Here is a 15,943-nt window from a genome sequence, read left to right as displayed (position 1 = left end):
TAGGCAGACATTCTGTCATTGCGCACACACTCAGTTTGATCATAGTATTTAAGGCTTGTCCTCAGGGTATTCAGAAAGCCAAACCAAAGGTCTTAACCTGTTCTCCAATTCTGTATCATTGGCTACAACTGGACTGCAGTTTTCGAACAGTTGAAAAAAAAATAAAAAAAATCAAATGCACTTGATAGGTCTGCAGTAGATTCATGAAAGGTGTTTGTGACAACCGGAATTCATTGGAAGCGCTAGGCCTAGCTAACAGCTAGGTGTAACTGTGGTTTTAGTCAAGTCTTCCAAACACTGGAAGTAACCCCAAAAGACTCAATTGTTGCTCGGATCTCAATTTCTACGATATATTGCAGCCAATACCATTAGAATGTAGTTCTAAACTAGGTACTTCACCTATTTGCCTTCAAGAGCACAATTCTCAATCCAAATACTTAAATGGCATTTGTCAAATAATTAAATGAAAAAAAAACCAAGTGATTGCAATATTTTTTCCAAATAAAATCTGACATTTTCCCTTTTCCACTTCGCTGATTTTCCGCTGCATCTGAAGTTGAACTAAGACACCTGTGTACTTTGTCTATGTATTAGCATCAATTATGTCAACACAGCTCTGGTTTTTATCTGTTGTACATATTATCGCCAACACCTTTGAAGGATACAACCAATGGACAATGATGCAGTTCTATTTACTAACAGCTCTAACAACCAAGTTTGATTAAAGTTACACGGCAAATACCTTGCCTGGGTTTCTTTGCTTCCTTGCTCCACTTCCGGGAGAAGTTGTATCAGTCATCCCACTGCCCAGTTCTAACACTTTATGATCACCCCCATTTCCAAGCTTCCAAAAGAGAGAACAAACCATTCCCACCCCACCCAAAAAAAGAGACAGGGAAAAAGAGGCAGCAGGGTCATCTGAGGGCAACTCCAGTGTTAAAATGCATAATGCTGATCCCATCAGCTTTAATTCCCACAGGAAAACACCATGGAGTGGGAACAGATAACAGCATGAGTGGCTGAGCCTGTACCTCAAACCCTAATCCTGTCCCCACCCACAAAAATCTAATCCAGGTGTAGCACCCAGATAGGGACTTCTGTGGGGTCAGAGACAGGATGCCATAAAATGGACCCTCTATCTCAAGACCGTGGGTTTTCTGCTCCTCTCCACTCAGAGGAGTACACTGAGCCGCCCATCACTATCAAAGAGGAAGGAGCACAGAAGGACGTAATTGTTTGTTTTGTTTCTGCTACAGATTCCAAAAACAGTATATGAAAGCAGAATTTCACACTGAACATCCAAAAAATAAATTGCTCTTTTCTTCTCTAATTCACAGTACTGAATTAATCTGTCTTTAGCAATGAGCGCGAATAAACTTATTTACAGCAAGTGTACTACTATTTGATTAGATTTACTAAGCCACACATCTGCCAACTATTATGCAACCTTTGTTTTCATGGCTCTGAACTAAGAGCATTTCCCCCAAGCAATACTTTGAGATACTTTAACAAAGCACGTGCATCAGACGTTGACATTTATCTGTTTACTCAATACTGGTTTCCAAGTAGATCATTTTATAAAACTATTAGAAAAGTAATATTTTAAAAGCTGTATCAATATTAAGGATGTGAGGAAACTGCAAGATAAGTCTAACATTTCATCTGCTACAGATAAGGCTACCTGGCAGGAACAGGATATTCCCTAAGTTACTATTTTTCTGTTTTGTTGCCTATGCAAAAATATAATATATTGTAACAGTGTACAACATTTTAACAGCAATGTCACTATTGAAAAGATTAGGAATGAATTTATAATTTTAGGTTTTAGGAAAGTTTTAGGAAAATCCAAATAAGGAATCATTCATTCCAGAGTACTTTCATTTTTCCACAATTTTAAACTTCTAACAAATTGAAAACTCCTCAAATCCCAGGTAATTTCTTATCTGGAATCACAAGGATGTCTTTTCTATAGAGAAATCCTATTACCCCAAGCAGAGGTAATCTCACCATCTGCTCACACTACATTTAACATTCTTGATCTACCTAAGTAGAGTTGGACAACAATTTCCTGTCCCAAAATAGGAGGTACTGATCACAATTTCATTTAACCCGTTATTTATGATCATCCATTTCAGTGAGGTACACAACAGTACACTCAAACACATTTTTTTGGGTCAGTCTTTTTCTAATAGAAACTTTAGAATTATCAGCAATCTAACCACCTACTGAGGTTCTAAAAATTCCAGCACTAAATAGTGATGGTAACTTATAGGTCCATTTCCAACCTTCTTTTTAAAGTAATGCCTTGATGTACAATACCCTAATTTTATCTTCAAGAAACTTGGGCTAGGTCTTCACTAGCAACGTTAAAGCGGTGCCGTGGCAGCGCTTTAACGTGGCTGTGTAGTTGCAGCACCAGCGCTGGGAGAGAGCTCTCCCAGTGCTGTAAAAAACCCCACCCCATGTGGGGAGTAGCTCCCAGCACTGGTGCACTGTCCACACTGCCACTTTACAGCACTGAAAGTTGCAGTACTCGGGGGGGGGGGGGGGGGGGGGGGGTTGTTCCTCACACACACACACACCCCCGATGGACAAAGTTGCAGGGCTGTAAAGTGGCAGTGTAGACAAGGCCTTAGGCTGTGTGGTTTTTTTTAAACTAGTCCCTATGGTTTTGCTTTTAAATGTCACTGAATTAAACTACTGTGTATTTGCTGAACACTTAATGATGGCTTAGGTTAAATTTAAAGAAAGTACTAGTTTTTCCTTAAACAGGAAAAGTCATCATTGACCCCTATAAGAAATAGGGGTCAATGATCTGCATTATAAGCACTACACATTAAAATAGTTAAGTTATTGTGGGTAAGCTTTCCCACAAAAATATCATATGCACTTTGAAAAGCCAACATTTGAGTCCAAATCATTTTCAGAATGTGCAGATATCATTACAAATACATTAGCAAATATTTCCTCCTTCACTTACTTTCCAAATCTAGAATCCAGACTTCTGCACTCTCCTGCAATAATTGATACCACAACTACCCTTTTTGGTGTATAAAAAAAGTACAAAGAGTGCTGTATTAAGAGGCTGATGTCACTGACTTCTGCAGGATAAATAACGAACTCTATCCAGCCTTGCCAAGTGGCTAAAAATCCATTTACTCATTTTTTTAGTTTTGTACAGCAATTTGTTAATTAGATCTACACATCCATGCAGCCACTGATTTATTCTTTAACAAGTTTTTTTAAAACTTTGCTGTACTTTCCCCAATATAAATGGAATACTAGAGTAAATTCTGCACCAACCATAGATACTAAAAAGCAGTCACTCATAAAACACAAAGAAACTTTCTCTTCCACTTCAGTAGGTTAAATTTAAAACGTAATATTGCATTTTACAGTGTGGAGTTTAGAATTCTAAAGAAAAAATGAACCCCATACACTGGATTGTTTACTACATCAAGAATTGTTAACTCTTTATAAGTTGCAATTAAACTGCGTCTAAAGTTTATAGGTGCACACCCCCAAAAAACAGCTAATTCCATTTCAATGTACTTTTCTGACTGGAGTTCAGTTATATCATTGACTACAGAAGTTAAAATGAATTTCAAATCCCAGTTTACTACATTCAGTCAACATTTAAAGGACCACACAGAGACATTACCAGAATGAGGAACTGACAAAGGGTAGATCAAAAACTCATCAACTCCACCAAGCTATTTATTGATAGTAGCTACCTAGAGCCCTGCAAATCTGCAGCAGTCTGCTTTATATTCTGGGGATATCCACATCTGCGGATGCTGCTATCTGCGGGCCATGTTTGTAGATCGGATGCAGATACAAAATTCGCATCCACACGGGGCTCTACAGATCAAGATACTGTTTTAGTTTTAACTAGCAATCCAGAGTAAGGAATACCACCAATTTCAAATCCAGCCAATTTAAAAAGAGTAAGTTAAATGAAATTTCAAGTTTTGTATATGCTCCCAAGGACCTGTGCATTTTTTGTGGTTTTACAACCACATTTTCCTATTTTTAAGTAGCTTGTTTCTTGATTACTGTTGAAAGTCCCAGACAAAAGGGAAAAATGACTAAGACTCTCCTCCTACATTTATTGTTGTTGATTTGTGCAGGTGAAGCCTTATGCCCCGCAGAGCCCCGTCAACAACGCAGAGCCCCGTCAACAACGGTACTCGAGGACACAGACCACCACAGGCAATCCACTAGCAGGATCAAGATTTAGATGAAATCAAAATTGATCCAAAACTCACTACATAAAGCATTTTAAGTTAAAGTAAGCCAACTGGAGCAAAAATTGTTGTCTAATCTCTTTACTATGATTTTCTCTAGGTATTACTACAAGTAACAGCATATAAACCATTTTCAGACTGAAGTACATTTTTAAGGGGATTATGCTCCTTTAAAAGCATGACCATTAGATTGTTGGTCAACCGAAAAATGACTGCTTCACCCCTTTAAAAGCAAGCATTCATTTTTCTGCTCTGGGTCTAACCTTCTTCCACCAGGCAGCTTCCTTGCTCCATCACTGCTTTATTCATGCTCATCTTTCCTCACTGCACCTTATTTCAGTTTCTCCTGCCTTCAATTGCCTCCTCTATCCACCCCTCATTTTTCTGGAGAGGACCTGATAACATAACTAAGTTTAACCTATTTTCTCCCACAAGGCCACCACAAAAACCTTTGTTTCAGGTCTAATCTGCATCAGATAGAGTGATGAATATTACAGGGAAAAGCAAACAGACTCTGCCAGAATGAGGGACTGAACTCCATTCTGTACTAACAAGCATTACCAGTGGACCACAAACTACTTCCCTTTTTGTAACTTCATTTTCCCTCCCTTACAGTTTATCCTTCCCTTCTCTTTAGGATTTCACTCATGACTGCTGCACACACCACATTCTCAACAGGAGCTGGAAAGGACTCTGCAAACATCAGAATTTCCAGTTATTTTACATCCATCCGTTTCTTCAAACTAGGAGAATCTCCTCAACCCAAGTACATTAATTATTTTTACACTTTAATTCTTTAGTCAGCAAAACACCATCACTTTTATTTCATTGTATTTTGGGAACACATTTAACACAGTAGTTATAAACATCACAGACTAATTTTCCTTTCTTCCACCTTCCATATCTTATTTCCCTCTTCCAGGTATTTTCTTACTAGTGTCCTCTTTACCCATCTTTCCTCCCCAAGGACTGGGCAATATTCAAAAAGTTATTCATACTTCCAAAAACACATGTATGTTTTGTATTTTCTTATTATGGCTTCAGTAAAGATAAGACTTAGATGAAAGTACATAGACTACTATGTATTACAAGGGGGAAAGTGATTATGTCTAAAAAGTAATTTAAAGAGAGACAACTTAGTGGTTTAATAATCAACATTGAAATGCTCAACTTAGCAGGATCAACAGTGTCAAACACCAACACGTGATCAGTTAAGCGCCTCAGCCAAATACAGTCTAACTTTTGTGGGTATTGTAGAGGACAATTGAGATCCCCTATAGCCTGCATTGGCGGGGGGGGGGGGGGTTGTACTTTACATAACATACAATTTGATTCAGTATGCAGCGCCAAAGTTTTTCTTGCCTTTCATGGTTGTTCACTATGCGATATACCAGTTGACACCTACCCCTCCAGACCACCCAAGGTAGCAACCCCGACATCATACATACGCAGACTCTGAAATGCAACCAGATCCCTGGGAGTGAATGGTGCTATATAAATGCAAAATGTTATTCAAGAGACTTGCAATTAAGATCTTGCCGTTAGAAGACATGTTGTTCTACCGCTTGAAATCATGCGATTAACAGGGAGAAGTTACTAGGCATTTTTACGTTGCCGTTTATAGACAGCCACCCCCGGCAAACCTGAACCCACGTAAAGGAAAAGCAAGTTACAGCGACGGCTTCAGACCCGGGGCTAACTGTGCCGGGATGCCCCGCTGAGTCCCGGGCCCGGCCCCCCCCGGCGCGGCGGGAAGTCACCCGGAGAGGTCACGGCACCGCACAGCGCGGAGCCCCCGGGGACCGCCCCCAAGGGCGGCAGGAGGCAGAGCCGAGGCGGGCGAGCGGCAGCGAGAGTCGCCGACGCGGCCAGTCCCCCTGCCCCGCACGGCACCGGCTGGAGCTGAATCAAGGCGGCTCCCCGGCCGTAGCCCCGGGGGAAGGGGCCAGGCAGGCCCCGGGCACAGCGCCCCGGCGGCGGCGGCGGGGCCGGGGTCCGGGCGCCGCAGGGGCCCCGAGGAAAGGGCGAGCCCGGCCGGGTTCCCTGGACGCCGCAGGCCCCGCGCCGCCTCGCGGAGAGACCCGCCCCGCTCTCACCTCGCAGCGCCGCTGCCCGGCGGGAGCAGCCATTTCCCGTCCCTGCGCCGCCGCTGTGGATAAAAGTCACCGGAGGGACGAGCCCGCCGCCGCCGCCGCCGTGCGCTCACTTCCGGCCGGGCCCGAGAGCCCGCCTCCTGGGGGCGGAGGCAGGGCGCTGAACAGACGGGCAGGGGGAGGAGCGACTCGGCTGGGGGGGCGGGGAAAGGGGTGAAGAGGGCGGGATCCTGGGGGCGGGGGCGGAGCGTGGCCTGTTGCGCAAGGGTGGGGCCCTGCTTGAGCTCACGCCTGTGTTGTTATTGTTACGTCATTGCTTAGGGCTGTAATGACGCTGGGGGGCTGAGTCACTTGAACCCTGGGCCATTGCTCACAGCACCACGGGGCGGTGAAAGGGCAGCCAACTTCCCCCTTTTATACTGGCACCAACCCCCATGCCCAGCAGGCTGGTTCCTGTAATGGTGATTTGGGGTGGGGCCAGATTCCATTTTTCCAGCTCAGACGGCATGGCTCATGTTGCGGCCACTATTGGCTCATGCTGAGGGTATGCCACATTCTCCATGAGCCAGTGGTTTTTGTAGCAACAAAAATCCCTGCCAGAATTTTTTCACATGGTATGCACAACTGAACTACTCTTGCTTTAGGGGTCATATTAGCATCAATCAAGGGGCTGCTGGGCCAAAGTTCAGTAAGTAATGTTGTGACCAGCAACCCCTGTCAATGTGTTGCCAGGCCAAACCTGAGTGGCAATGCAACCCTGCACACTAGGTCATAATGCCACTCAGTTTGGGTAGGGTGACCAGACATCAAATGTGAAAAATCGGGACAGGGGGTGGGGGTAATAGGAGCCTATATAGGAAAAAGTCCCCAAAATCGCGATCCTCCCTATAAAATCGGGACATCTGGTCACCCTAAGTTTGAGGGCCCTCTCAGATGGGGCCTGGGACAAACTGGCCCTTGCCATCTCTGGCATGAATACCATGCATATAGCTCACAGACACCACTCAAAGACCGTTGTGAAAATTGTCTCTTGAAATCAATGAGCTGCACAGGCAGGAAAATGCCTATTGTGTTATTGCACAAACAGTACAGGCTTTGAGGCTGTGTCCATTCAAATGTGGAAGAACTCCTGAGGGAGATTTTAAATATCTGGTGGAAAAAAACATTGTATCAATAAGGACATATTTTAAAGACTGCCTTCAACTTAATTTAATTTAAAAATGTTTGACCAGGCTGTATATACCTCTTAAAAGGCTGGATATTGCCATAAAAATGAATTGCCATATCCAAAGAGATGGGGAGATTTTAGGGGGAGGTGCTACTCAACCTAATTTCCTTTTCTTATCGTCTGATCTAAGTAAGAATCTTCAGAATTACTGGAAACTCGCATAACAAACATGTCCTTCTCCGGGGCTGCAATTCAGTACAAATACAATGAACTTCCTTTATCACATGCTGTGGAGGAAGGGTACTGAGTGTGCTTTCTGGAGAAGAGAAAATAAATCAAACTAAGAGTTTTGGAATGGCTCTAGTAAAATGGAATTAGATATAGCTTGTGATTTTTAATAGCAGAAGTAAGTATTTCATCATTTGTCAGTGGAAAAGGCTATAATGTAATCAGGGACATCTTCTATTAAATAAACATTCACTTACTGTAACTTTACAAAATATTTCATAGCCCCCAAATGATCAGCACTTGGAGTACTGAACTTTTCTGAACTGTGAAAATCAAAAAGAAATAAAAATTTTGTCTTAGTAAACTCTAAAAAGTACAAATTATTTTTTGTATGTTCAAAAGTATTATATATGGCATTTTAGACAAAGTTTAGGCAAATATAACATCTCATAGCTAATAAAATGCATTATATGTATAGTAACAAAAATATTATTTTTCAGTCTAAATTTTGTAAAAGCTTACCAAGAGAATGACACCAAATGCTCTACATTCCAAGATGTGTCATTCACAAGGATCCAATGACTCACTGTGACACAAGTACTCCTCATTGTTTTTACTGTGATGATTGATATTTTATTCAGATAATGAAAAACTTTTGACATTTCTGGAGACCCCCCCAACAACAACAAAATATATAATCCAGGCTAGATGGTAGGTGAAAACTGTCAGTAAATCGTTTAGTTCATGAAGAAATTACATATATTGCTTACCTGGAATATACTCTTGTCTTAGTTTTTATATTGGCACCCATAGTGGCAGTATCTGACTGCTTATTGTAAGGATTAATCAGTTAGGCTCTGATCCTGTACCATTAACATCAATGCGAGCTTTGCTATAGGATCAAGACCTTTAGGTCTGATGGTGAAAACACTCTGCATTCAAAACTACTATAGAGTGCTTGCATGATTGGACTTTTAATCATTATAGCTGTAAAACACAACGAAGGTGCTAGATATTATCTAAAATATGACTGCCTGGGACTGGACCAAATATGAGTCAGAAATTTGAGACAGAAAGGGACTAATTTGGTAATTTAGTCCATTTCACAGACCAATGCAGAATTATTCTCTTTGGTCTATTATCAAGTCTATTTCCAAGTCTAGATTAAATGTCATAAGAAGCAGGGATTCTGTGACCTTTCTTGGGAAATTATTTCTGTCTAATACAGTAGTTCTTGCTGTCAGGAAAGTTTTCTGATATTCAGCCTACATTCTTTTTTATCTCATTATAACTAGTTACCTAACTATCTACTCTAATCTATTTAAACACATTCCTAAAGTGCCCATCACTATGGTATAAACATACTGATCCCCTGGTATACCCTAAAATATCCCCTTTCTTTTGTTTGTTTGAAAAGAAATTCTATAAAAATAGCAATGTGTGGTACGATGGTCATAGTTTCTCAACTACATCCACATTAAATTCGCTCATTTTACACCCCCTGCCTTTGTACCATTAGATATACTTTAATAGAGCTCCCATCCAGCTTTTGGAACTTGTCTCCTCTTTGTTATGTGTCCAGTAGGAATTCTATTATATGTAAGGTGTTATGGGACCAACATACCTTTTTTGACCAGTCAAACTTTCAATGATGAGTGGATCCAACCAAGTGGTTCTGCCTCTAGAATGGTAACTACTTGGTACAAGCCCAGCTTGTAGATAGGACAAAATTATCCCATTCTTATTTGAACTGATGAGGGGAATGCTGACACAGCCCACAGCTTTGTTTATAAAGGCATAATTATAATGTTCTCTCTGTGCCTTGGGTGAAAGAATGGTGTCACCCTTAAAGTATTTATGATACAGGAAATCACTAATGTGAACATTTAAATGCTGCACACATGTATAACCAGTGTCACTATTAATAAATGGGAAAAATCTCTTTTAAGGATTAACTCTGCCACTGCTATGCTCACCATCCTTGACACTCGTGGGACACTATGCTTGGTTCTCATATATGTTTTGTCTCAACTGCATATTTCTTTCCTCTATGGTTTTGTATTACATCTTTTTATTATTTAAATATAGTTATTTTGCATTATTCATTACAAATGTGGATTTATGAACTTCTAATTAAACAAATGGTCAGCTGCCTAGAACTAATTTCTCATAAAAGTATATTAAGCTTATGGGGTCTGATCCAATGCCGACTGAAGTCGATGGAATTCCTTCTTGGTATATGGTATTAGTTCTCTTGGTTAAAAATAGGAATGGTTCTAGCTCCAAATTCAGAGCTGTATTTTTAAAAACTTACTGTCCAAATTCTGGGAGTGTTTTTATTTGGGGTCCTGTTTCTGTCCCTTTTATGAATAGGAGTAGTTGTGAAATTTGTACCACGATTCAAGTTTGATTTCTGACCTCCTCACGCCAATGTTTGGATCTGATAGTTTGGCTTACACCCATGTTTAGTTTAATATAGTTTCAGTTTCATTTCACTGCAGTATTTTCACAGAGGAATAACAATAAACGTATGCAAAAGACAAATAAAATTGAGCAACTAATTATGAGAATAGTGTTATGATTGATAACCTGATATGTGCAGCTTGCAAATATCTTTCTTCTGACAATATTCCAGACAGAATATAACTTTTATGTATGCCCAGTGCAAAAAGACAAAACATGTACATAACAAAAAATTATTTTTAAGCTTTCATGAAGATATTAAAATTTATATTTTTTTAAACTTCTACAAAGTTACTCCTTAGTGTCTTTTAAACAGCTATTCACAACCTATTCAGGTGACTCTGCCACTTTACCCGACCAAGATCTTAGCTGTATTATTTGTATTGCAAGCTAGCTTTTATTCACTGGTGAGAGCAAGCTCAAACACCATTGTGAGTTAAACTGTACTTCACTGAATGGGAGGTTGGTACTGGAAACACTGATCATTAAGGGGCTGAACCTGTTTCCATCAAAATCAGTAGGAATAGGATTAGGCAATAATATAGGAATGGGGAGCATAGCATGCCAGTCACAAAAACCTAAAATTCTAATTCTGACATATGGATCAGTAGTTGGGAACAACTGCTTTAAAAGTAGGGGATTAGATCCATAGAGCTATTCTGATCTGGAGCTGATGATTTGACCCAATATCGATTTTTTAAAAAAATAGAGATTTGGTGCAATTTCGTTTTTAGTTTGTACTATATACACACAGTATAAACGAGAAGGGGGAAATCTTAATATTTAATAACTAAATAAAATATGCAGTTTTATTTTTCTCAATATACTACTCATATGAGGAAAGTCACTCATCTGCATGCAGGATCTGGACCTTGTTCAGGAAAACTATAAGATCCATTTACATTTGGGCTAAGGCTAAATATCTTAAAGGCATGTAAAGTTATTTTTATCTTTTGGATAACTAGCTTTTACAGATGATGGAAATAATTACATGTTAAAAAATATTTTCAAAGGTATTCAACAATTATTAGCTAAAATGGCATAATAGTTGAAATTCTAGAGCTAAATCTTTCTTACCTTACTCTTGCAACTAGTTCTAGTACTCTCACTGGGACTATTCAAGAGTGGATTCAAGCAGGATTTAAACCCTGTCTGCACATTTAATTAGAACTTGTATAAAAGCTTCAGTTAGGATTTTTTTTAAAAAAAGGTTTCAGAGTAGCAGCCGTGTTAGTCTGTATTCGCAAAAAGAAAAGGAGTACTTGTGGCACCTTAGAGACTAACCAATTTATTTGAGCATAAGCTTTTGCGAGCTACAGCTCACTTCATTGGATGCATAAAAGTGGAAAATGCAGTGAGGATGTTTTTATACACACAGAGCATGAAAAAATGGGTGTTTATCACTTCAAAAGGTTTTCTCTCCCCCCACCCCACTCTCCTGCTGGTAATAGCTTACCTAAAGTGATCACTCTCCTTACAATGACAGGTTTCAGAGTAACAGCCGTGTTAGTCTGTATTCGCATCCGATGAAGTGAGCTGTAGCTCACAAAAGCTTATGCTCAAATAAATTGGTTAGTCTCTAAGGTGCCACAAGTACTCCTTTTCTTTCTCCTTACAATGTGTATGATAATCAAGGTGGGCCATTTCCAGCACAAATCCAGGGTTTAACAAGAACATCTGAGGAACGGTGGGGGGTGGGGGGGGTGCGGGCTGGAAAAAACAAGGGGAAATAGGTTACCTTGCATAATGACTTAGCCTCTCCCAGTCTCTATTCAAGCCTAAGTTAATTGTATCCAATTCGCAAATGAATTCCAATTCAGCAGTCTCTCACTGGAGTCTGGTTTTGAAGTTTTTCTGTTGTAATATCGCAACTTTCATGTCTGTAATCATAGAATAGAATATCAGGGTTGGAAGGGACCTCAGGAGGTCATCTAGTCCAACCCCCTGCTCAAAGCAGGACCAGTCCCCAACTAAATCATCCCAGCCAGGGCTTTGTCAAGTCTGACCTTAAAAACTTCTAAGGAAGGAGATTCCACCACCTCCCTAGGGAACGCATTCCAGTGTTTCACCACCCTCCTAGTAAAAAAGTTTTTCCTAATATCCAACCTAAACCCCCTCCACTGCAACTTGAGAACATTACTCCTCGTTCTGTCATCTGCTACCACTGAGAACAGTCTAGATCCATCCTCTTTGGAACCCCCTTTCAGGTAGTTGAAAGCAGCTATCAAATCCCCCCTCATTCTTCTCTTCCGCAGACTAAACATCCCCAGTTCCCTCAGCCTCTCCTCAAAAGTCATGTGTTTCAGTCCCCTAATCATTTTTGTTGCCCTCCACTGGACATTTTCCAATTTTTCCACATCCTTCTTGTAGTGTGGGGCCCAAAACTGAAGACCCACTAAATCGACTGTTCTCTAGTCGACTCCGGTACAAGAGGAGTAAGGTAAGTCGACTGGAGAGCGTCTCCTGTCGACGCAGCGCGGTGTAGACAGCACAGTAAGTCGACCTAAGATACGTCAACTCCAGCTACATTATTGACGTAGCTGGAGTAGCGCGACTGATGTTGACTTACCCCAGTAGTGTAGACAAAGTCTTAGAATCATAGAACCATAGGGTTAGAAGGGTCCGCAAGGGTCATCTAGTGAATGTCTAACTTCCTGCCAAGATGCAGGACTTGGGAGCCCTTACATTTTAATGAGACCATTACAAAAGAAAAAAGAATGGCTTACAAACCTCATGGTTAACAACATCCCTATGGGCACAAGTATTTCTCTTAGAATAGCACTTCATCCACTGGCTCAGCCTTCCTCTAGATCTGTTGTTTATTTCGGCCCTGATCCTGCAACTAACTGCTTGCAAACAGGCTGCTGCTATTAACTCCAATGAGGCTCCATGCAGGCACAGCAATCTTCTCACATGCAAGAAGCTGCATGACTGAGGCCTTATAAAGCTAGCATTTCTTACAACCTGGATGTTGGCCGAATAGCGTTTAAAAAAACAACAACATTTCTTCGCCCTCACAGGGGTTTGCAACACAGTCCACTGTAGTATACTAGGAAAGCACCACGGGGCTCTCATTCAGACCACAAATAGGCCTTGTTTTATTTAATATATTTAGCCCACATCCCTGAAGCAGCACAAGGGATCCCTGTAACAAAACACACCTCCAATTTAACGGGCACCTCCAAAAAGAAAAAAGAAGGGCTCTTGCCTGCCCCCAACCCAACCCTCTTTTTGAGCTGCTCTGTGATGTACAGAGAAGGCCTGAAATGGCTTTTATAAATAACAGATGTTTTCCTGCCTGCTAAGTTACATTAGAATTTCAGGTCTTATGAATGGACAACTAGTGAGATTATGATGTCACAAGAGACTGAATACTAAAGCAATGGGGGGGGGGAGAGGAGATTTAGTCAGACTGTTTCTAACTTATTTTTGAGTTGGTTTTTGCAGATCATCAGTGACTAATGAGTACTCTGGGGGAAAGGGATGCCTCTGTTAAAGGTTCAACACCTGCAAGAGCTGACAGACATCCGAGAGGCCTAAAAAGCATTGCAGCAAAACCAAAGCTGACATTCTTGCCATTTCTATGTAAGAAAGTGTCTTAATTTTTAAGACTTCTTTACACATCCTAAAGTGGCTGGGGGGGGTGCGGTGCAACACCATTTTTAACTGCCCTTTGCAGGCCACTTTTAAAAGGAACATAAACAAAACAAAAGCATCTTTGGCTGACATCCTACTGCTCCAAGTAACACCCAAGATGACTAACTGACAGAGCAAAAAAAAGAGTTACCTATTTTTCCCCAGGTTGTTTACTTTGACCATGACAGAATATTGCTTACAGTCACTTCAGTTTTTCAGCTGCTATACAAAAGACCCCCACAAACATGGGGTGCTAACCATAGTGAAATAATTAAACTTTTAAAAATAGAAACATGCTATTTTCAGACCACAACATTTGGCAAGGAGATTTGGGGGCAGGGGTAGAAACGGATACTTATTTGTATCTCATTTTCTAAAATTAACTAGATTTTACACTGACTACTTCATACACGTGACCAGAGAGATTGAAGTGTTCTCTGACAGGTTTATGAATGTTACAATTCTTGACATCTGATTTGTGTCCATTTATTCTTTTACATAGAGACTGTCCAGTTTGACCAATGTACATGGCAGAGGGGCATTGCTGGCACATGATGGCATATATCACATTGGTGGATGTGCAGGTGAACGAGCCTCTGATAGTGTGGCTGATGTGATTAGGCCCTGTGATGGTGTCCCCTGAATAGATGCGTAGGCACAGTTGGCAACGGGCTTTGTTGCAAGGATAGTTCCTGGGTTAGTGCTTCTGTTGTGTGGTATGTAGTTCCTGGTGAGTATTCGCTTCAGGTTGGGGGGCTGTCTGTAGGCAAGGACTGGCCTGTCTCCCAAGATCTGTGAGAGTGATGGGTCATCCTTCAGGATAGGTTGTAGATCCTTGATAATGTGTTGGAGAAGTTTTAGTTGGGGGCTGAAGGTGACGACTAGTGGCGTTCTGTTATTTTCTTTGTTAGGCCTGTCCTATAGTAGGTGACTTCTGGGTACTCTTCTGGCTCTGTCAATCTGTTTCTTCACTTCCGCAGGTGGGTATTGTAGTTGTAAGAATGCTTGATAGAGATCTTGTAGGTGTTTGTCTCTGTCAGAGGGGTTGGAGCAAATGTGGTTGTATCGTAGAGCTTGGCTGTAGACAATTGTTGAAATCATGGTGGAATTCCTCAAGGGTTTCTTTTCCATGACACCTTCATCATCTGGACCCATGGAAAAGAAGCCCTTGAGGAATTCCACCACGATTTCAACAATTTCCATCCCACCATCAATCTCAGCCTGGACCAGGCCACACAAGAGATCCACTTCCTGGACACTACGGTGCTAATAAGCGATGGTCACATAAACACCACCCTATACCGGAAACGTACTGACCGCTATTCCTACCTACATGCCTCCAGCTTTCACCAGACCACACCACACGGTCCACTGTCTACAGCCAAGCTCTACAATACAACCGCATTTGCTCCAACCCCTCAGACAGAGACAAACACCTGCAAGATCTCCTACAAGACTAGTACAAGACTCAGTGTTAGTCTGTATTCGCAAAAAGAAAAGGAGTACTAACAAATTTATTTGCGTATAAGCTTTTGTGAGCTACAGCTCACTTTGTGTGGGTAAATCCTTATATGCTAAGTACATGCACATTCTTGAGTCAACACGACCGTGCAGTATGGAGAAATAGGACAAATAGTGGATATTCATAACAGATTGTACTCATTTAGCTTGATAGTTAACCCAAATAAATTACTTCTGGAAGGCTTACTAAACTGGCACCTACTTATAAATACAAATAATTGAATATGTTTTATCCATTTGTTTAACCACAACCAGTTAATTGGTATAGTTTGAATTATAATAATCTGTATCATAAGGCTTTTCATTTTATTTGCTTTTTCAAATACCTTTCATGTTACAAATAGTTAATAAAAAAATGCTAACCAGAGGACCGATAAACTTTATTTATTTATTTACTGAGAGTGCAATCTTAGAAATTTACAAAGGTATTCCTTGCTTAAAGGCGCTAATTAAGAATGTAATTTCTACACTGGAAAAAAATTCTGAATACCACACTTAAATGTTGGAAATATGAGGAACAACAAATCTAGTCTTTTATGCTTTTGCTGGAGAATTTCCTGAATGTCTCAGAGTATGTGTATTGTGAG

At 40.8% G+C, this 15,943-nt stretch overlaps 1 protein-coding gene across 1 annotated transcript in view; it reads right to left on the bottom strand.

The window, feature by feature from the left end:
• The window catches only part of PIK3C2A (phosphatidylinositol-4-phosphate 3-kinase catalytic subunit type 2 alpha), an 87,036-nt gene extending 80,579 nt beyond the window's left edge, over positions 1 to 6,457 (bottom strand). The window contains exon 1 of the mRNA XM_077818333.1: positions 6,344 to 6,457. The gene's annotated coding sequence lies outside the window, so the exon portion shown is untranslated. The remainder of the gene's footprint in view (positions 1 to 6,343) is intronic.
• Positions 6,458 to 15,943: the final 9,486 nt, after the last annotated feature.

The sequence above is a fragment of the Eretmochelys imbricata genome, chromosome 6, assembly GCF_965152235.1.
Source record: "Eretmochelys imbricata isolate rEreImb1 chromosome 6, rEreImb1.hap1, whole genome shotgun sequence".
Lineage (NCBI taxonomy): Eukaryota > Metazoa > Chordata > Testudines > Cheloniidae > Eretmochelys > Eretmochelys imbricata.
The sequence above is the reverse complement of the archived record's forward strand: the minus strand, read 5'-3'. Positions and strand labels throughout refer to the sequence as shown.